The sequence below is a fragment of the Colossoma macropomum genome, unplaced genomic scaffold (assembly GCF_904425465.1).
Source record: "Colossoma macropomum unplaced genomic scaffold, Colossoma_macropomum, whole genome shotgun sequence".
Lineage (NCBI taxonomy): Eukaryota > Metazoa > Chordata > Actinopteri > Characiformes > Serrasalmidae > Colossoma > Colossoma macropomum.
In genome coordinates, this window is record NW_023494792.1 from 26,159,601 (window position 1) to 26,182,197 (window position 22,597).

Below are 22,597 nucleotides of genomic sequence, written 5' to 3' on the forward strand. Positions count from 1 at the left end.
TTTGGCAGCCTGTTCTTTCCCAAAACAAATCAGCCCTTCTGTTTCTGAGGAACGAGGAAAAACAGAAAAACAATAATTTCGCTTCTTAGGGACATCTGTCACTTCCACACTTTTCTTGAATCTTTGTAAATAACGTGAGCTCACAGGGCCATTTATATTCCCATATATATATATCCTACATTACAGAGGGAAGGAGAGATGGGGGGGGGCGGGGGGAGAAAAATGATTTGAGGAGAGATCAATTTGAAATGTAATGGAACGAAACCTCGAGATTGATTTTATTGCCATTTGGCGGTGGTCAGTAATTGTCTGGGCCGTTTGGGGAGAGTGATTGTGCGGGCGCCCGCTGGAGCGGAACGATTCAGGTAGAAGAGAAAGACTCTGAGCTGTGAGACACACACACACACACACACACACACACACACACACACACATCCCTGTATACACAGCTGCACGTTACATTACAGTACTGCACAGAAATCAGAGACCCATCATTTAATTTCGTGTCAAAACTGTAAATACATTACAAAATGTTTGATTTATCAGAAGATATTTCTGAGGAGAGTAGATGTAAGATAATCCACTCACATAAAGAAGGAGAAAGTCAAAGGAAAAGGAAAATGAGAGAAATGATTAAAAGCTACAGAGAAAATGGGGCTCCTAACAACCACCTGGAAGACCTGGTAGACACCAACACTGTCCCCATCAGATAAACAGCACTTAAAGCTTTCATCTTTGAGAGAGAGGAGAAAATCAAGCTGCTTCAGATCTGAAACCATCCACAGGTGTTTCTGTCCATCCTTCCACTGTGAGAAGACGACTCAGCGCTATGGGTCTGAAAGGATGTGTAGCTGTCAAGAAGAACCTCACTGAGAAAAGGAATTAGACTAAAAACAAAACTATTTGTACTAGAACACCAGTTTTGATGTGTAGTAAGATCACGCTCAGTGATCCCACCAACCCAGAGAGTGCAAGGACACTTCTAAAATCTTTCAGAACAGTATGTGTGTCATTGAAGCAATGAAAGGCTCTTAAAACCATGTCTACAACCGAGTGTTTGGGACAGTCTCAGATACTGAGAAGCAGAAAGTACAACCAACTTCTAAGACTGAACTTTGGAGGTGTGAAAAATATCTCTGCAGATTTCTTTGAGAAACTGAAAGTGAGTCTCCTGAAAAGAGTGGAAGCTGTAATAAAGGTAAAGAGTGGAGACAGTGAATACTGGAAACACTGTATTATATTTAGTCCCAAGGGGTTCTTTATAATTTTCTGCTAAATATGTATTTTCTGCTTTTTTGGATGCTGAAAAAAAGGGAAAAAAAAAACTTTTGTCTGTTTTGACTGAAGATGAAATTAAATAAGAAATGACTTTTGCCCCCCCAAAAAATTGTCCAAGCACGACCCAACTCAGTGATGAAGATCAAGTTCTGAGCCTAAACCCAACTTGATTTGTATGATCAAGTTGTAAGTCCAAACTTGACCCAACCTGTACGATCAAGTTCTGAGTCCAAACCCAACATGAGCTATAAGGTCAAGTTCTGAGTCAAAGTCTGATCCGTCCCATATGATCAAGTTTTGGGTACAAACCTGCCCCTTCCCAAACCATCAGTTCTGAGCCCATTCCTGACCCTACCCATACGATTAAGTTCTGACCCTAACTAAACGATGAGGTTCTGACTCCAAACCTGACCCTACCCAAACGATTAAGTTCTGAGTACGATTACGTTTACCCATAAGATCAAGAGTCCAAACCCAACCTGAGCTATAAGGTCAAGTTTTAAGTCCAAACCTGACCCTGCCCTTAAGATCAAGTTCTGAGTCCAAACACAACACAACCCAAAAGATCAAGTTCTGAGTCCAAACCTGACTGGACTCATATTATGAAGTTCTGAGTCCGAACACAGCACAACCCAAAAGATCAAGTTCTGAGTCCAAACCTGACTGGACCCATATTATGACGTTCTGAGTCTGAACCCAACCCAACCCATCAATTTTTGATTCCAAACCTGACAGGTTTTTACAGAGAAACTAGCAAGATGTTAGCCTTAATCATGAAACTCTTTGTGTTTCTTTACACAGAACATGTCACAGCTAACATACTAAACATCTGTCCTAAAATATTGTTGGCCAAACAAATCAAATGTAAACGTCCCCTTTACTGCGTTAAACTGTGCCCTCCTTAATTGATTTGCTGTTTTATTTTCCTGTGCATCCATTTTCTCTTCATTCTGTCAGCAACATTTCCATGGTGCTTTATCAGTCTCTTTCATTTGTTTAAGGTGTAAAAGGGCACAAGGATATAAGAACTCTTACATTTAGCAATAGTTTTATTGGCATTGGAGAATTTTTATTTAACGGTCAGAAATCTTGGAGGTCCTGGTTTCCAAGGGCTCCCTGTAGCTACACCCATGTTTCAAAGTAATGAAAGTACAAAGGAAGAGTAAGAAAGGGGAAAATGAAAGCAGGTGGATATGTAGGTACAGTCTGTTAAAAGTGGGAGGTGGGCTGGGAGATTTGACTCTGACCTGAGACTGACAGATGTCAGAGAAATGACTGAACCTGACTGAACCCGACATGAGTAGTGCCCTTGTTTAACCTCTAGCTGCACATGTAATCGCATGCCTGTGTTAAGGGTAAAGCACTGGAATGATTGACCAGCCTGGAGCCACTGCTTCCCAAATCCTAATACCCCTGAGAATCCCAAACATCTCTGCAGATCACCTCGAAGATTTTCCTAATCATCTTTGTTTTGATGTGAAATGCTCTGTTCTAGACAAGCTTACTGAGTCAGAATTCACATTGGTGGCGATAGGAACCAGACGTCTGACGTGTTTAATGCCTCTAAAAGCTCCTTCACAGAAAGGTATTACATGAATTGGTTACGGATACACTGCCTGATGACTGAGACATTGTTTTACAATAGTTTTAAAAAGGATTTGATGATTTTTAACTTTTAATGGTGTGGTACACGCAAGGTGCTGTGAGGCAAAATAGTCCCTAAATTAACTGTGTTTTTCAGATTTTCCACTATTTTACAATGATCAACGTTTCATATGAAACTCAGAAGACTCGTGTAGGTTCACTGGTGGTTTTGGATAGTAAATAAAATGTCTATATTTGTGTTGTAGACATTGTGACATCTGGTTCCTATCACCACCACTGTAAAGAACTTTGAGTCTCTACAATCAACCATTTCACACTGACCCACTCTGAATGACTCTGTTTAACCTCTGAATTAGTTTTGAAAAATAGAGGGAATTCTCCTTTAAAGATTTAGCTATTTTTAAAAAAAATTCAGCTAGTGTTACAGTGGCTGCTGATCTGCCAAACTGATCCTTTATCATCCACAGAGCCTAAAAAGCTTGGCAAAGCACCTCAACGGCCTCCCTCTTTCCTCAGCCAAGCCTGGACACTCCTGCTAATCGGATTTATTTATTATATCCATATTTCTTGTTATGAGACCGTTAAGAATATTATAAGGAAGGATGTGTCTAGAACTAAGTTAATCTTATAACAAGTTTGCGTGCCCTAGTGAAATGACATGTTTTGTTGATTTTCTAAGTGTAAATAAGTGAACACATCTTCTACAGAAAACACACTTATGCACATTTTAATACACAATTACTGTTTATTTGCTGAATTTAACATGCTGGGGAAAAATAAAGCATAAAATGTGGCCTGTTGAAAAGTCGGGGCAAATTTTATATTTTATGTTCTGTTTTTTTTTAATACGTTAAACTCAGCAAGTACATAGAATTTGTGCAGAAAATGCTGTAGTTCCTTTTTTTCCACTGAGGATGTGTTAAATCAACACCTCTGTCTTCTACACTGTAGACTGGGGTTCAATCCCTGCCTCACCCTACACTATACCAGTAAAAGTCCTTGGGCAAGACTCCTAACACTACCTTCGCCTACCTGTGTAAAATGATCAAACTGTAAGTCACTCTGGATAAGAGCTTCTGCCAAATGCCATAAATGTGTTCAAACTTTTACAAGCAACTGTATTAACCAGATTGAAGATGTTTTCAGTTGTCAAGATGTCATTTTTTGCAGTGCAGAGTTTATCATAGGACCACCAAGTGGGCCAGCTGTCCTCAAGACACAGCTTGGATTGATTTTTTATGACTCTCCAAAACTGGTGAAACAAAGTTTGAGAGCATTTTCACCTCCACTGGTTCTTCACTCTGTGATCTTTTTAGGCATGTACAGCAGCTCTGGAAGCTCAGCATTCTGTCGTATTGGAGCGATGAAGCAGTAAAGATAAGACAGTTAGAGATGAAGTGGGAGATGTTCACAGTTATGCTGCTCCTCTCTTGTGGTAGAACCGCCCTCCATTATCAGCTCATGTGGAACTAACACTCCCCCCCGTCCCTAGCCCCGCACATCCCATCCAAGAGGTTTGCACACGTGCCACACTATTTAGTAGGCTGGTTTCTGGTTACAGATAAGTTGATTTCAAGAAAAACTTGTGCAAGTTTGTTAAGAAAATTGACAGAATGAAAAACTACCAACCTACTATCTACTGTTTTTCTGTTTTAGTTTCATGTAGGTTTCAAGCAACTAAAGTTGCATGGAAGTTTCACTGTGTAAAGCCAGCCTCACACTGGTATTAGTTGCGCCTAAGTGTAAGTTTGGTCGGTCTTTGTTGTGGCAGAGTTTCAATTGAGTTGCATGACACTTTACATTATGCAGCTCAAATGTAACTAAGTTTCATGTAGGTTTCAAGCAATTAAAGTTGCATGGAAGTTTCACCATGTAAAGCTAGCCTCACATTGCAATTACTTGAGCCCAAGCATAACTCTGGTTGGTCAAAAAGTGCTCTCTGAAAAATGGTCTAGGCTACAACCAGTTAGCCCTCTGGGGTCTGAGGGCATTTTCTGGATTTTTGTATATCTTCTTAAATTTATCATATATCAAAATACTCCATTATCTTTGTCGCTGCTTTCCAAAACCGCTGCAGCAACTTCAGCCCTTGCACACCATTTCATATGTGTCTGCGACGTGGACTGAATGAAGAATAAGGGTTTCCTACATGAAGGGTCAGTGATTTCCTGAGTGTCTGCTGGTCAGTTTTACAGCCCCTCTTCATAGGCTCATAACTCCAGATGTGAGTCACGTACAATCTCGTGATAAGGTGGAATGGAAAGGACGATTCTACAGATTCAGGAAATTTTTTAACCATATTTCAGTGCTGTATTATCACAAAGATAGAGAAACAGATATAGAAACATCGAGCTTGATGTGTGGGCAAATTCATGGACCCCAGAGGGTTAAGACAATCTTAGTTAAGATCCGTTGGTGCAACCAGCCCCTGTTGTATGTAGAATCAGCTCTCATTATTTTTTAAGATTCATGGCTATGATTTGATTCAGCTTTTACTCTCTCTCTCTTCCTTGGTATTCAGGCCTGAGGCAAGTATATTAAAACATACAGCATCTGATTCACAAAAGCAACACTGCTTCTGAAACAACAGCCGTTTTTCCTCACCTTCACATGCTTCCCACACAGTAAAACCTACAGCATCCACATACATTTAAACTAAGTCTTTAAACCAAACAAAAAGAGTTTAATTAACTGTTTTAACTGTATTGTTTCTTCTTTGAATCACTTAGCTCCAGACCGATGGTTTAACTGAGCATAATCTCTCTCCTCCATCTGTCTGTCTGTCTCTGTCGTTCCCTCTCCTGCTCCCTCCTGGATGGATGTTTTGTGTTAAGTAAAGCTGAAGCTACTCATGTTCTCTCACTCCATCAATAGTGAATACATTAACGATATCTACTGCCTGAAAGAGGCTATTCATTTCTCCGTTCCCCTCGCTCCCGTCCCAGCAGAGTCAGAGCAGGGTTCCTCTTTCCTCCTCTCTGACCCGCTCCTGGACCCGGCGTCAGGCCTGGGAGCCAATCGATGGCCATTGAGCGGCAGGGGAAGAAAGGAAGAGGAGTGGAAGAGTAGAGGAGAGGAGAGAGGTGGAAGGACAGTGAGGAACCTCGCCGACTTCAGCTTGTGAAGGGCACATAAGGTCACTGTGTTACCCAAGAGGCCCCTGAGGGGAGAGAGAGGGAGAGAGAGAGACTTTGACTTTTAAACCTCTTTATTAGAGCATTATTGATTAAGAGAGTTTACATGTTAGAGTAAAGAGAAAACGAATAGTTATAGTAATAATAATGAGGATCCCCAAAGAAAAAAAGATTGACCAATGAAATGATATCACACCCGTATCACTGACAGATACAACTCTGACCAGCAAACCACTTTGTCTCAGAAACCAGAAATATTATGAGTACTTTAATAAAAACAAATTCAACTCTAATGTGTGATTCCACTAAAGCTCGGAACAGTTTTAAAACATCCTCCTCCTGCCCTTCAGACACCGACCTGAAGGACTTCCACACTGCTAACTTTGCTTGTCCCACTAAGAAATTAGCCCAGTTACATTTGGAGCGCTGAGCTTTAGAGTATTTACAGCCAAAAACAAACAGAGTCCAGGTGAAGAGAGGACCCAGCCCTCTGATCACCCTGTCCAGGAGCTGAAATAGAGGACCCAGCCCTTTGAGCGCTCTGTCCAGGAGCTGAAATAGAGGACACAGCCCTTTGAGCGCTCTGTCTAGGAGCTCAAATAGAGGACCCAGCCCTCTGAGCACTCTGTCCAGGAGCTCAAACGGGGACCCAGCCTCTGAGTGCTCTGTCCAGGAGCTCAAATAGAGGACCCAGCCCTCTGAGTGCTCTGTCCATGAGGTCAAATAAAGAACCCAGCCCTCTGAGTGCTCTCTCCAGGAGCTAAAATAGAGGACCCAGCCCTCTAAGCGCTCTGTCCAGGAGCTAAAATAGAAGACCCAGCCCTCTGAGCACTTTGTCCAGGAACTGAAATAGAGGACCCAGGCCTTCGAGCGCTCTGTCCAGGAGCTCAAATAGAGGACCCAGCCGTCTGAAAGCTCTGTCCAGGAGCTCAAATAGAGGACCCAGCACTCTGAACACTTTGTCCAGGAGCTCAAATAGAGGACCTAGCCCTTTGAGTGCTCTGTCCAGGAGCTCAAATAGAGGACCCAGCCATCTGAAAGCTCTGTCCAGCAGTTAAAATAGAGGACCCAGCCCTGTGAGTGCTCTGTCTAGCAGCTTAAATAGAGGACCCAGTCCTCTGAGCACTCTGTTCAGGATCTTGAACAGAGGACCCAGCCCTCTGACAGTTAGTAAATACATGGAAAACAGTATCAGGATTATTACAGAAAATGCAAAGTGGTTGAACAGCAGGGTTAAATTTTGATACTAACCCATTCATGGGTACAGCACAGTGGAGGATCCTCCACTGGAGGCCTCCTGAATGTTTGGGCAAGGGGCTTTTCCAGGAGCCTCCATGAAGGCCGCAGACCCTCAGGGACAGAGAGATGGGCTCTCCAGAGAGAGAGAGAGAAGAGAAAAAGGAAGATAGAAGAGACAGAGCAAGAAAGAGAGAGAGAGTGATAGAGAGACAGAGTGAACCAAAGAAAGAGAGAAAGCGAGGGCAGTTACTCTCTCTCTCTCTCTCTCTCTCTCTCTCTCTCTCTCTCTCTCTGCTGACAGCTGTTAAGGCTGAGAGGCTAAGGCTCTAATGGACACTGGACTGAGCTGCTGTCAGGACCTCAATTACAGTGAACACCATCCTCCACACATACCCACTCACAGCATCTACTGTCAGAGCCAGCTGCCCTCACACACCATCTCTTCACACCCCCCACACACACTCTCACACACTCTCACACTCTGAACCTGCATTCCTCTGTGTGTGTGTGTGTGTGTGTGTGTGTGTGTGTGTGTGTGTGTAGCTTTGTAAAGGTTACTGTACGGAGCTCTCAGTGAAGGAAACCCTGACATTTCGGCCATCTCTCATCACCTCTAATAGCAGTGATTTTGTTTAATGTGGCCATACACTTCACTAGTCTCAGATCAAGCTTGAGGACCAACAGTCACTATTAACCCTCCCACGTCCCCCATGTTGTATATTTTGATGAAACACTACATTTTGGTAGCCTTTTTTTGCAAGCCCCCTAGTGGTCTGAAATGGAAGCTGGTTCAGGTATTTCACATTTTTCCTGTACTCTGTTATCACATTAACTAGGACACTGTTGGCTCTTTCTTTTTTTTCTTTTTTTTTAAGGATTTATTTATGTCATACGCATTTTGCAGTTTTACAGAAAGCAAATCTGAATTGCATGAGTATTTATAATGCCCACTTATATATTTATAACAGAAAGGGAAAATAAATAAATAAAATAGGACACTATGTGTCATAATGATGAAAACCATTCTATAAATCTTCATTTAACATTCTTGTAGAAAAAAAAAGAAAAGAAATGTGTGACTTTCAAAACCTATCCGGTCTCATTTTTGGGATCTGTAGTTCTCCAGTCTGATATCTGGGCTGTTGAAGATAGTAGCCACTCTCTGAAAGAGGAGTTTAGGATACTGAAGGCAAACTGTCTACACAGTACTTTCCTTCTCTCTTTAAGGGTTGGTAATGCGAGAGCTTGAAGTGCTTCTTGATACGTAGAATAAGCCCTGCTGATGATAATTTGGCATGCACATTACTGGACAGTCTCAGTCTGGTTCGACAGATACTATGTCAGGTTTCCATGCCCCGCTGGGCAGGCGTACTCTGGTATGGGGCGAATATAACCAGTGTATATCAAAGCCAGGTCCGAGATTGCTACTCCAGTCCTGCTTAGTCTTCTCACGAAATGAAGTCTTGAATTTGCTTTCTTTACAATAGCATGTGTGTGATGGTCCCATTGTAAATCTGACTGAATCAGATCCTTGATAATTTTGCAAGATGGTAGCTGTTTTCCGGACAGGTAAAGAGGCCTAGGGGGAGGTGGGTTCTTCTTAAAAGTCACTGTCATGATGTTGTATTTGGTTGGATTCAACATTTACTGTACTATGAACCTACCTGTCTAGATTATCCAGGGCCTTCTGAGGAGAGGTTACATTGGGACCTCTACACACGTGGATAAGGTTTAAATTATCCACATACTTCCAACGTTTTTCAAAATTGATAGCAGCATCATTTACAATGGCTAGGAAGATAAGAGGCCCCAGTAATGTACCTTGGGGCACTGCCCCAGTAAGCTCTTGCCAATCAGAGTAGCAGCTATGTATTGATGCTGAAAATGTAACACAGAAAAAATGACAATGAATAAAAACAGTTCACCTAAAATAAACTTACTGAACTTAATATTGTATGTAGGCTACAGAACGGGTCACAAAATGGTTGGTCATCCAAGACATCGAATTCCATTCTTTTTTAGTTATCGATCGACTGAACTAGGTCAAAATCAGAGTTCAAAACACATCCTTTTGTTCTGAGTGACCTTATACCTTAATTATGTTTATTGTATTTAATGATTGAGCATTTCATTTTGTCACTACTAAAACTGTTTCGGCTGTGACAAGTTTAGCTCATTTTGAGCAGAACTTAAAAACGCTACCCAGTACATGACTAGCAAACACAGTATTTGAACACTGTACACATAAAATCATGTTCATTGAAATACAAAAAAGTTGACTTAGTTGCAGAAAATATAAAAATTCCCATTGTTCCACACTGATATTCAGACTTTGGGGTACATTTACTTAAAAACAATGGAGTTTAACTGCTCACCATGTGGTCATGAGGGACAGGGATACAGTCTCACTTTCTAGTCTAAAATTATAGGGGTGTGGCTAAAATAAGGCTGTGCCTAAGGGCCAAAACTCTGGTTTTGGTAGTGACATAAAAAAATGGGACAGCATTTTTTGAATAAAGATTTCTGCGCTTTTCTTAAATTGTTTGAATTTCTCATTTTATTACTATCAAAAATATTTGTGAAGTCTTAAAATTTAACACTTTGTTCCAGACCTGTTAATTCTTTGTTATTATTAGTCAACAATTCCAGCTGATTTTCTTTTTCGGTGCTCAAAATTTCAGAGTATCCCTTGTGTAAGATATAGCGCCTCTGTGTTGAGCTGCTAGCAAGCAACAAGTGGTGCCAGCACAACTGCAGCTTTCTTCATATAAAATATGTACAAATGCCACAATAAAAGCCCTTTTATAATCAAACACTTTTGTAAATGTTGGCTTGCTTGCGCACCTACAGAGGCAAAACTCACATCTGGTTCTGTAAATAAATTTCTATTCATATATTTTTCATCAATTGAAGAAATTATTGAAGAAAATTGTATTTTATAGCTACTGTGAAAAAGTGTTAATTCTCACTTGCAGCTCAATAATATTGAAAGTGCAGATTCCAAACTTTCAATACAGACCACATTTGTGTTTGTAAGTTGAAGATATTTTATTATTATTTGACTTTTATGAAATGTGTTGTTGTGTACAGAATATAAACCAAATGTAAATGTAATCAGTTACATAACAAAATGCATAATTAGTTATATATGTATGTAAGTATATTTAATTTGTATAGCAAATTAAATTGCTGTCCATTCTGTTCTGCTATTACTACTATATTCTTGAACCACAGTACTTATTTACAAACTGCAATAATATTCTTTTCTAAATTTAAGAAAATCTCTTTTAAGGTTATAAGATTATGAAGTATATTCTATTTCTACACTCCTTACAATTTCCTCCACGTCACCACAGAGCCAGCCCATCACCGTAGTCTTCCACTCCACCCTGAGGCAGTTCAGTGGGGGCTGAAACAATATGTCAGTGATGTTGTCAGTGTTACAGCATCAGATCTTTCCTGCTCATTCTTTCACACCATTGTCTGATGGTGACAGTGGCTGTGACAGTGATGACACACTTAGCTTCAAAATACTCTCTCACTGCTGCATTTCCTGCTGGATCAGCTAATGTTTATTATGAAGAGCTTAGTTCAAATTGAATATTAATAATACACAAAAAGATTAACAGGCTAACCAAACCTACACTTGCAAAAGTAATTCTTACCATTCAGTGATGTGGAGGTCTGGACTCTGGGGTGGTCAGTCCATTGTTCAGCTTCTTTGATGTGTCCGTCTCCTTTTTTCAGTGAGGTCCTTCTTGACAGCTACACATCCTTTCAGACCCATAGAAGTCGTCTTCTCACAGTGGAAGGATGGACAGAAACACCTGTGGATGTTTTCAGATCTGAAGCAGCTTGATTTTCTCCTCTCTCTCAAAGACCGGCAATAGTTTGCATTCTAAAGGACACGCATATCATGTTATAAGGAGAGGATCCACATGGGCTCCATGCAGATCCCCTCTGGTGTGCCACAAGGCCCCGTGCTTGGTCCTCTCTCTTTTCTCTCTTTACACCCTCTCTTGGAGATGTAACATCTTGGCTTTTCCGATCACAGTTACACCGATGATACTCAAGTCAACCAGGTACTCATTCATGAGGGAGGGGTTGAGAAAAGAGCCCTCAAGCCAGTTTTTCCAGCAGCGCCCCACCTGAGCTGGCAGCTCTTGTGGTGTATCAGATATTTCTTTGAAGAATATGAATTTAAAGATCTCATTTGAACAAAATAACCATAAAGACTATATATTATAATAGACTACATGCTATATTCATTACAGTTTGTATGCACATGCTTTTCAGATTAATTTCTAGCCAATGAGGATTAAGCTCTGTTGTCATCAATCCGTCTCTCTGCTCGAGCAGTCGGGTGGTGAGCAACTGCACCGAATGGCTCTGATAACTGCAGCCGCCTTGCTTATACAGGTTCATAACTGCATATGTCATTGTGATGTGCTGGTGGCGCTGACACAAGTTGGACAAAAAAGCTAACCAGCATGCACCATACCGAGGCACACAGTGATCGGTCTGCCCAGCACCTTGTCTGTTAATGAGAGGTACAACAAGCCCAGTGTACGAAATACTCACTGGTGTTCAGGGGGGTCCCATGTTGGCTGGCTACTCCAGGATTGGATAGCTGCTAATTAACTCCCCATAGCAGCGCAGATGTTAGCCTCAATGGCAACAAAATGTTTGGTATAACAAATCATGTTTTGGAAATGCTCTTTTCTAGTTTGGTAACGAGCTCTTCAACACATTAATTAATACATATCTTCTTTAAGTTTAAGTGTTTTCGGTTTAAGTAACGAGTAACAATTCAGTCTTTCCACCAAACTCTTGGGAAATTGGGTACATTTTCAGATTTACAAATATGCTGCAGCATATTGCGAAGCTTTTCAGAGGTATCCCAGGCATAGTTACAGTTATTATGCTATGAAGGACCAACTGGGTGAACCAATTTGCTACAGCGCCACCCTGAGGCAGAGCAGTGCTGCATCTCTAGTAAATCAAGAATATTAAAAACAGAAGTTTCACATTTGTGGGTGAAACAGACTAAACTATGAACTTTCCCTGAATTTGTATTTGAGCGTCTATTCTTCAGAAACCCCCTCAGAATCATGATTTTGAGAGGGGTCCCAGACCCAGTACCCCTGTATTTCACACATTTAACAGGTCACAGGTGCCAATACTCAGAAGAGGCAGAGCGCTGGGTGCACTCTGACAGGGATGAATCTGTGACACCTCTCAGACTCTACCTGCAGTGGAGTACATCCTTAGAGACGACAGCAGTATCTCTAGTAGTACACAGTGAGAGCAGAAGCTGTAATAACCAAAGAAAAGCAGTGTCTCCCGTCTTCTGTGCTTTCTTGTGTGAGCTCGCCATGTGGTTTAGATTATTAACTGAACTTCCATCTGCTCCTTGGGCTGATGTCACAAATCCGTAGCTTTAAGGAAACAACGCTCTAAACCGGCAGCTCGACTCTAAAGCCAGCAAATAAACAGGATGGGAATAAACAAAAAACGAACAAAGACTCTCCATATTGATAAGATACAACAAGAAATAAAGCAAACCACAGTTGACAACAGAAGAGTAGACAGTCTTCTCGACGCTGATTTTCTCACACATCTGTAATGCCACTCTGTCTGCTCTCCTTTACTGTGACCCCCAACCACTGCCGAGGAGCTGACTCATACTTGACTTTTTTCTCACTTAGACCACATTCTGCTATCTAGAACGACTGCTGGCAGAGCTCAGCTTGATAAAAATCCAACACTTTAAGATTGACAGCCTTTTGAAAAGAGAGTTAAGTGTTTGCTGGCGTTGTAGCCTACAGAGATTTGGTTACCTGGTAAACTATTAGTTAAGCTCAGTGGTGGGGTGGACAAGGGTGTATTAGGATGAGATTGGGCCCCTCAGTGTTCAAATACTAATATAGGTACATCGTTTTGATTTCAGGCAATGCACAGGAGCTGCATGTACAGCTGGATCCGCCCTCTCCAGTGTCCTCCCATGTTTCCTTCCTGGACCCTCCTATTTATTAATCTTTCTGCCTGTGTGTACTACAGCAACTACTAGTAGTTCATCGCTCCTCCTTTACCAGGTGTTTCTTGTGTCTCTGTTGGTCTGGTGCATCAGTATGACTTGCCACGGCTCCTGAAGTCCCAACCAGTCGAAGCTCACTTGGCTGTAACTATGTACGTACCACAGAACAGGGACGTGGGAAGGTGTTTTAAGTTGGGGGTGCTGAAATTTTAAGGAGGTTTACAGTGTAAAAGGTGACATCATGCAACATTATTTGCCTTTTTCTCATTTTATTATTTTTTTTTTAATACTGTACATCAAATAGAATGTGTCATACTGCACTATAATGAGGCCAGAGATGATAATACATACATATAACTAACTCTGGACAAACTTTATGCAGATTAGTTAAATGACAACCAATCAAATTGTTGATATGTGTCATGGAAACCGATTGTGTTACACCTGCTGTCACGTGGTGAGAAAGCAAAATGAGCAGGAGATATAACAGTTGATGAAAATTTATTATATGAAAGATGATTGTTTTTAAGTTTAAAAACAATATTAGGCTGCTTTGAGGTTCAGAATTGGCCTCTATCTCTGCTACACTTTCTCTCTCAGCACCTCAATCTTTGTGTTTTCAAAACAAGCCTCCAAAGCAGCCACCTGTTGTTGAGGGAAACTATTCGGCTCACTGTAATGAACATACAGGGTTAACTTAATGCCGTACATGGCCAAGTTCCACCGGTGTGCCCACAGTTTTATTACATACTTCTATAACCTGAGAATAGCTCAGCCAGTTTGTATTGAAGTCCCTGTAGTTTCTGACTAATAAGCCTTAGTATGGAATAAGCCTGGAATTTTAAGGGTTAATCGGTCCTGAGATTATAAAAGGTTTTAACGGGTTAACTGGTCCTGGGATTTTAAGGGGTGTTAAAGGGTTAACTGGTCCTGGGATTTTAAGGGATGTTAAGTGGTTAATTGATCCTGCAATTTTATAGGAAATTTAATGTGTTAATTGGTCCTGGGATTTTAAGGGTTTTTAATGTGTTAATTGGTCCTGGGATTTTAAGAGATTTTAACGTGTTAGTTGGTCCTGGGATTTTAAGGGGTTTTGAGGGGTTAATTTGTCCTGAGATTTTAAGGGGTTAATTGGTACTGGGACTTTAAGGGATTTTAAGGGGTTAATTAGTTCTGGAATTTTAAAGGGATTTTATGGAGTTGGTTGGTCCTGAGATTTTTAGGGGTTTTAAGGGGTTAATTGGTCCTGCAATTTTAAGGGGTTTTACGGAGTTCATTGGTCCTGGGATTTTAAGGGGTTTCAAGGGGTTAATTGGTTCTGGAATTTTAAGGGGTTTTACAGAGTTTACTGGTCCTGGGATTTTAAGGGGTTTTAAGCGGTTAATTGGTCCTGGGATTTTAAGGGATTTTAAGGTGTTCACTGGTCCTGGGATTTTAGGGGGTTTTACGGAGTTCAATGATCCTGGGATTTTAAGTGGTTTTAAGGGGTTAATTGGTCCTGGGATTTTAAGGGGTTTTACAGAGTTTACTGGTCCTGGGATTTTAAGGGGGTTTAAGGGGTTAATTGGTCCTGGGATTTTAAGGGATTTTAAGGTGTTAATTGGTCCTGGGATTTTAGGAGGAGTTCTCTGGACTGAAAATCTATAAATAAAAATAGACAAATACAAACTCCTCTCTAAAACAAGTACACATGAATCTTTGCTGCATTCAAATTAATAAGAAGTTCAGATCTTTGTAATTTTATTGTTTTAAGCATTTGCTGTCTTGAAATCAGAGGGTGCTGCAGCCCCCTCAGCACCCCCACCTCTCACGTCCCTGCCACAACATAAAGATCCTGATTGGACAATTTTCCATCAGGCATTTCAAGAACTGAACACTTTTATTTCCAACCAAAACAATGATTAACATAAACTTGCAGCATTTAAGTATAAAATAGGATGATTCTATTAAATAAAAACAGCACGTTTTAACTATTTTCCCCAGAAGACTCTGAGGGTTCCCCACTGAGAGAGGAGCACAATGATGCACAGCAGTGAGATAGACCATAACATTGATCAATAACTGCTGGAAACCACAGCTTCATGAGCCACTGTGTGTGTATTTATCTCTTTGTGGGGACCCCAGGATGATAAAAACATGAATATTTAGTGGTTGTGGGGACACTAGTCTGCTTATTTCCTCCAAAACCTGCAGCTTTAATTAGAAAAAGTGAGAGTCTGAAGCTGGTGTTTTGGTGGTTCAGCTAAAGTTAATGTTGGGTGAGGTGGAGTGCAGCACCATTTGCACCACACACCCATACAGAGGTGTGTGTGTGTGTGTGTTTTGACACATTCACATCTCTCCTCCTCCTGTAATGATTTTTCGGTCTCTGTCAGAACACGACATTGATTTGACAGATTTAATTTCTCAGCAATTAAAGAAGCATCTCTAGCCCACGGCAACACTGCGGCTTCCCTCCGCCTGTCCCCACGGACCCTCGTAACACCTTATTAAAGACCTCCCTGCTGAGCTCCATAATGCTTTACCTTCTCACATCTCCGACATAAACACCCAATCAATGCACAACCAGCCGCGTTATACGTTTATTGTGATATCGGTGCTTTTGTTTCTCTGCATAGATATCAGCTCCTATTCATCTTGATTAAAGCTGTTCAGACTGTAACTTGAGATTCCCATCAGAGTGAGGCCTGTCATTCAGGAATGCATGTAATTAATCCCCACACAGCCCTATTACATATATATATATATATATATATATATATATATATATATATATATATATATATAGTAGATCAGACACAGCAGTGCTGCTGGAGTTTTTAAACACTGTGTCCACTCACTGTCCACTCTATTAGACACTCCTACCTTGTCAGTCCACCCTGTAGATGTAAAGTCAGAGACGATAGCTCATCTACTGCTGCACAGTTTGTGTTAGTCATCCTCTAGTCCTTCATCAGTGGTCACAGGACGCTGCCCACAAGAAGCTGTTGGCTGGATATTTTTGGTTGGTGGACTATTCTCAGTCCAGCAGTGACACTGAGGTGTTTAAAAACTCCAGCAGCACTGCTGTGTCTGATCCACTCAGACCAGCGCAACACACACTAACACACCGCCACCACGTCAGTGTTACTGCAGTGCTGAGAATGATCCACCACCCAAATAGTACCTGCTCTGTGAGGGTCCATGGGGGTCCTGACCACTGAAGAACAGGGTAAAAGGGGGCTAACAAAGTGTGCAGAGAAACAGATGGACTACAGTCTGTAACTGTAGAACTACAAAGTGCACCCATATAGTAAGTGGAGCTGATGAAATGGACAATGAGTGTAGAAACAAGGAGGGGGTCATAATGTTATGCCTGATCGGTGTACATGTATGTGTGTGTGTGTGTGTGTATGTGTGTGTGTGTGTGTCTGCATATGCACCTTGTTTAAAACCATTTGTCTTGGCAGTAAATGTGCTTGTAAAAACACAATTTATCATTAGGAGAAATGTAAATAAGCATAAATACAATAAATACAGTAAAAAGTAACTAAATTAAGTAAGAATTTCTCATTTTGAAAAAGGTTGTTGATGTGAGCTACATATTTGATATGAGCTATATAGAGCTTCTCTGATCTCCTCTTTCTCCTGGACGCCTCCAGCCATCGCATGTTAAATTCCATCACCAGCACTCTTGATTTAACACAGTGAAATATTGATTAGCCAAATCATTATTACACATAATACTGGGCTTCCTAGAGGAGATGTTCAGAAATGGGTAAACAAACACATTAACAAATCACTGTTGTCGGAACAAAACCTCGCATCTCCAAAAATGGTAACTTTACAGGAGAAGGAAAAAACACACTCTACTTCTAATGTAAGTCAATGGAACCAGACTTTTTACCAAGCAATTTTGAGGCATTTCTTTTAAACCATTCATCATGAAATTTAAACTCAATGTAAAGAGCACATTTTCACAGGTATTTTCAAATTGTGTCAAAACCTGAAAAATGACAAAAATTGAGATTTTGTGTAAATGTAATGTAAAAATATTACTTATTGTATTAATATTATTTGTTATTAGATTTATATTTCCAAAGACCACTGGAACAAACTCCAGTACACTCCACGACCCAGAAGATGAATAGACGGATATTTATGTTTTTTATTTATGTATATCATCACTGTCTGAACAAAAACCTGTATCTCCAAAATGGTAACTTTTCAGGAGAAGCAAAAACTTCCAGTGTAAGTTCATATAGCAAGATATTATTATTGTTATCATTATAATGATTATTATTATGGTACTGTAAGTATAATTATAACATAAAATAATAATATAAAATTATCGCATACGTGTCATAATATATTATTATTACAATATGAAGGGCAGCTGGCATTTTCAAATTATATATATAAAGATTGTTGGTGTTTGAACAAAGTCTCATATCTAAATTTTGTTGCTGTTTTTCTTTTTTTTGCTCTTTATGTTGTGCCCTTTGCATTCATAATAAAGGGGCCAATAGACATGCTCCAAAATTACTTGGACTTGTTGCATTAACTTACATTAAAAGTTAAGAATAATCTTTCAAATGTACCATTTCTTTCTTCAGATTAGTGGAGAATGTGTTGTTTATGGTTCTGTATAGAAAGTTTTTGAAAATGATTCTATAAAGCACCAGAAAGGGTTCTACAGTCATTACAAGCTTAATGTTGTAACAATAGCAGAACCTTTTTTGGTGTTGTATAGAACAGTTTTCAAAAATATTCCATATAGAACCATACACACCACATTCTCCATCAATCTGAAGAACATTTCACCATGCAAAGAACCATTTAAGCATGAAACGGTTCTATATTTTAACAAATGGTTCTAAATAAAATCATTACCTTTACTAAAGAACCCTGGAAGAACCATCTTTTATTAAGAGTGTAGAATGGCCACCTCCATTTTCAATTTCTAACATTGATTTCTGGTTAGACTACAGCTCAGTGACGTATCTAGAACGTCTAGAAGGCCTAGAGGGATGTTTGTTTTTTCTCAGTCCCATTCATTATAAAATAAAATGATTGGTTTCTTTGTCAGTTTCTAATTATGGAGGTGGTTAATCTGTAGCTTAAGGCCTTCAGTTCAGCTCCTGAAGACCTGACCAGTGGGAGAGAAACAAAACCTGACTGCATCATTTTCCCTCCCTCAATTTTTTACAGTGAAGTAAACCTAAATATATACAACAATGAAATAAGCAAACATGATGACTCTTTAAAATAAATATCAACTAAAAATTACAGACATGCATCTTTAGTTCCCAAACATAATCAGACCATGTGGTTTCTAAGAGTTCTCCTCTGGTTTTATTACATCTACACCATAATAAAGTAGCAGTGTTGTAGTGTTTATTCATAGCGCTGCAGTGTAGTCTAGGCTTTTACCGCATTCTCTCTCTCCATACTTAGATATTACTGTCTGTTCTCCTATTATTTATAAACATTTGTTCATTATTATGATTAGTGCTGTACCTCCTGCAACTTCTTTATGGAAATTCTCATTTCGGAGGCTTTGTTAGCGCGTTACTGTAATAATGCCACAGTCGAATCACCGAAATAACTCCCTGAACCTCCAGTTCAGTTTACCTTGTTTTATTAATCTAACTCCCCAAACAGCCCCGACTGTAATTAACTTTATCTCAGCCTGCACAGTCGAATTTGTGAGACGGAGCTTCATTTCGAGTCTCACCGACACGAGGAAGAGAGGAACAGAAGTTGGGAGCAGAAAGAAGTCTGTTTTAGTGAAAGTCAAACTTTTAGAAGTGTTAAGTTCCTGTTAAACCACTGAAATCTGGGCTTGTTTTTCAGTATCTACTATGAATAAATCAGTTACTCATAATCACTACTCATTTCATAAATCATTCATTAACTACCTATAAACTTCAGTAATTGCTATAAAAGATTCAGTAACTTTAGAAATGATTAGTATCTACTATGAATTGTTCAGTAACTGTTATAAATGATTCAGTAACTACTATAAATCATTCAGTAATTACTGTAAAATATTCAGTAACTGTTATAAATTGTTCAGTATCTACTATGAATTATTCAGTTACTACTCATTTTCATAAATTATTCATGAACTACCTATAAATTCAGTAATGCTATAAAATGTTCAGTAATTGTTATTATTTAGTATCTACTATGAATTATTCAGTAACTATTATAATTGATTTAGTATCTACCAGAAATTATTTAGTAATTGCTATTAAAATATTCAGTAACTGCTATAAATTATTCAGTAACTATTATAATTAATTTAGTATCTACTAGTAATAATGCAGTAACTGCTCAAAAGTATTCAGCAATTGTTATAAAATATTTAATAACTGTTATAAATTATTTAGTATCTACTATAAATTATCCAGTATCTACTATGAATTCTTCAGTAACTATTATAATTGATTTAGTATCCATTAGAAATCATTTAGTAACTGCTATAAATTATTCAGTAATTTTTGTAACATATTCAGTAACTGTTATAAATGATTTAATATTTTTTAGTACTTATTCAGTGGCTACTATAAAATATTCAGTAACTTATAAATTATTTAGTATCTACTATAAATCATTCAGTAACTTATAAATTATTTAGTATCTACTACAAATTATTCAGTAATTGTTATTAAAATATTTGGTAAATGTTATAAATTATTTAGTATTTAATATAAATTATTCAGTAACTACTATAAATTATATATAAAAACTACTATGAATTGTTCACTGACTGCTATGAATTATTTAGTAACTACTATAATTGATTCAGTATTGTTATAAATTATTTAGTAACTTTTATGATTTAGTCAGTAACTGCTATAAACTATACAGTAACTACTTGGAATTTTTCAGTAAGTGCTATAAATTATTCAGTAACTATTATAAATCATTTAAGTGCTACTATAAATTACTTAATATCTAATAAGAATTACTTTATAACACCTAATGTGAATTATTCATTATAATATCTGATCTGAATTATTCATTAAATACTACGAATTATTCCTTAACTGCTATGAAACTAATCTGTAGGTTATGTAATTATACGAGTGCAGACTTAAAGTACAGGCCTACATACCGACCTTCACAGTTTAAAGGGCTAACCCCTTAAATAGCCAGGGCCCAAAGTTTTATTACACACTTCTGTAACCTAAGAATAGCTCAATCAGCACTGAAGTCCCTGTAGTTACTGAATAATAAGCTGTAGTATGTAATAAAACTAGGATTATAAGGGGTTAATACACTCTGTTCCAACACATTGTCAGGCCCACTGCTCTGCTCCTACACCGCTGACTCTGCACTCACATCATGCCTCCTGATCAGGTCACCTGACTCCTGTCTTACCCTCATTATCCACCACATATGAGCCTCCGTTTCCTCCTGGACACTGCAAAGTTTTTTTAGCTGTGTTTTCTGTCTAGTTGCTACTGTACTGACCCTGGCCAGCCCCTGATCATATCTCTCGTTTGCCTGCTGTAGTCCAGTCTGTTTTCCTGATCGCCTGACCTTTTGCCTGTGTTTATGTCCTGAGTTTGGCTTTGCTACATAAGCCCTGTTCTCTGGATCTGTTCTGCCCTGCCCTCGAGATAAGCTGAGGGTCTTGCTCAGTCCCAGTCCAAAGCACGGCTGGTTGTAGGTTTTCAGAAAGAATGGAAAAGATGAAAACAGTGCAGGAACCACTTTTTCTCCAAAGAGAAGGTTTTTCTCAAAGTAAATAAATAAATAAAAACACATTCCCTTTTTATTATCTGGCATCTTTATTGGCATCCAAACATAGGACTGTGTTACAGGCTACAGCATTCTTAGGCAACCAAAGGAGAGAGAGAGAGAGAGAGAGAGAGAGAGAGATTTAACACCAAAAACAAGGCACAGGTTAAAGTCATTACCTGATTACCATCTGGTTTCTGCCAGCCTTCCCCTCCAGCTCCCTCTGCAGTGCTGCTACACTCGCTCCGCCGGGAGCTGTGCTGTGCTGAAGCTGAGATTTTTTTGTCAGTGGACTCAGTGGACACTGCTTCGGTCTGCTCTTGTCTTGGATGATTATGCACATTTAGGCAAACGATTATTATTTTTAGAATTATCCTAATAAATGATGAAAACAGTGAGTAAGTTTACATGTACTTAATAATCGGATCATAATCAGATTTCTGCAGTTGTCCGATTATTCAAATGGTCATGTAAACACCATTCTCCAATCTAGTGACAGAGATTTTGAATAAATATTCCCTTAATCAGTAATCAGATAGATTAGATATTGTAATCAATAACCAAATAGGTAGTATTGGCTAACAGAGAATATTAATTCTCTCACAAAGGGTCGGCCTTCGTCTGTCTGCATAGGAGGTTCTAGACACTGGAAAGCCCCTGGGTTCACAGACAGCCCTGTGTGTATCTACTGACCCAGTGAAGAGAGGGACAAGTTAACCTTGAAAGGTAGAGCAGACTGGTAAAAACCGGTTGAAACCAGTTTTTAGGAGTGAGCGCAACATGCGATGGCCAAATTGATGGACGAAGAGATGCACCTATTAGAGAATGAGCTGATATCAAAATTTGAGAAGGCGGGGGGATATCATATTACCCCTGATAAATGGTATATAAACTGTTGTTTGGAACACTGTTTGCGCAGTTGGGTCTCTCGATATCCTGTGCCACTTGATGCTGAAATAAAGAAGAAGCCTTTTTCCCTCTTTCTACAAACTCTTGACATCTTTTGAGAACTTAGACTTAGAACAGTTATCAGTGAAAGTGTTCAGCCAGTATTAAAAGATTTATTTTTTATTCATAATATTATGCTGGAGGCCTGGGGTTGAAGGGGATAGCCCTTGGTCCTGATACCAGAAATCCAGTTAAGAAATCTGAGAGAGCTGGATTTTAGCTCAGTAATCAGATTTCTCAGTGCATGTAAACTCTTACTCTGATTTCTTTCGGATTTCTCAGTCTGTGCATGTGCAAAAACAGATGGAGGCACCGGAAATAAGCAAGCAGCGTTGAGCACCCACGAGATGTAGCAAAATACTTTTGGAGTAATGCTGAAACCAAATACATGCTTGACAAAATGAAGGATTTCAATATTGTTCATCTTCTAGATGATGTTTGTTCATATTTTAAGGTAAAGTGGTGTGATGTTTTTTTTTAAAAAAAGCAGCGGCATCAAGTTTATTGGCTTGTTGCATAGCGGAACTCTGATTATTGCCTGACTCATGTAGACCCGGAGTTTCCCATTATCTGATTACTCAAGTGCATGTAAATGCGTTGATCGGATTACTGACAAAATCTGATT